Source organism: Nanorana parkeri, unplaced genomic scaffold (genome assembly GCF_000935625.1).
Source record: "Nanorana parkeri isolate BGI_ZX_2015 unplaced genomic scaffold, ASM93562v1 scaffold4003, whole genome shotgun sequence".
Taxonomy (NCBI): Eukaryota; Metazoa; Chordata; class Amphibia; order Anura; family Dicroglossidae; genus Nanorana; species Nanorana parkeri.
This window is the reverse complement of record NW_017310270.1, coordinates 23,718-24,871: the sequence shown is the minus strand read 5'-3', so window position 1 is coordinate 24,871 and position 1,154 is coordinate 23,718. Positions and strand designations below refer to the sequence as shown.

The window sequence follows — 1,154 nt, the reverse complement described above, 5'->3', positions numbered from 1 at the left end:
GAGGTCATGGTGCGCTGACCCGTGATGTCATAGTGTGAGGTCATGGTGCGAGGTCATGGTGTGAGGTCATGGTGCGAGGTCATGGTGTGAGGTCATGGTGCGAGGTCATAGTGTGAGGTCATGGTGCGAGGTCATGGTGCGCTGACCCGTGATGTCATAGTGTGAGGTCATGGTGCGAGGTCATGGTGCGATGTCATAGTGTGAGGTCATGGTGCGAGGTCATGGTGCGAGGTCATGGTGTGAGGTCATGGTGCTAGGTCATGGTGTGCTGACCCGTGATGTCATAGTGTGAGGTCATGGTGCGAGGTCATGGTGTGAGGTGATGGTGCCAGGTCATGGTGTGAGGTCATGGTGCGAGGTCATGATGTGAGGTCATGGTGCAAGGTCATGGTGTGGTGCGAGGTCATAGTGCGAGGTCATAGTGCGAGGTCATGGTGCGATGTCATGGTGCGCTGACCCGTGATGTCATAGTGTGAGGTGATGGTGCCAGGTCATGGTGTGGTGCGAGGTCATAGTGCGAGGTCATAGTGCGAGGTCATAGTGCGAGGTCATAGTGCGAGGTCATAGTGCGAGGTCATAGTGCGAGGTCATAGTGCGAGGTCATAGTGCGAGGTCATAGTGCGAGGTCATAGTGCGAGGTCATAGTGCGAGGTCATAGTGCGAGGTCATAGTGCGAGGTCATAGTGCGAGGTCATAGTGCGAGGTCATAGTGCGAGGTCATAGTGCGAGGTCATAGTGCGAGGTCATAGTGCGAGGTCATAGTGCGAGGTCATAGTGCGAGGTCATAGTGCGAGGTCATAGTGCGAGGTCATAGTGCGAGGTCATAGTGCGAGGTCATAGTGCGAGGTCATAGTGCGAGGTCATAGTGCGAGGTCATAGTGCGAGGTCATAGTGCGAGGTCATAGTGCGAGGTCATAGTGCGAGGTCATAGTGCGAGGTCATAGTGCGAGGTCATAGTGCGAGGTCATAGTGCGAGGTCATAGTGCGAGGTCATAGTGCGAGGTCATAGTGCGAGGTCATAGTGCGAGGTCATGGTGCGCTGACCCGTGATGTCATAGTGTGAGGTGATGGTGCCAGGTCATGGTGTGAGGTCATGGTGCCAGGTCATGTTGTGAGGTCACGGTGAGAGGTCATGGTGTGAGGTCATGGTGCCA

General features: G+C 55.2%; 1 protein-coding gene across 1 annotated transcript in view; it reads right to left on the bottom strand.

The window, feature by feature from the left end:
* LOC108803665 (secretin receptor-like) overlaps positions 1-1,154 on the bottom strand; it is a gene marked incomplete at its 3' end in the record, with an annotated part of 19,366 nt that overhangs the window by 740 nt on the left and 17,472 nt on the right. The gene's annotated exons all lie outside the window — the stretch shown is intronic.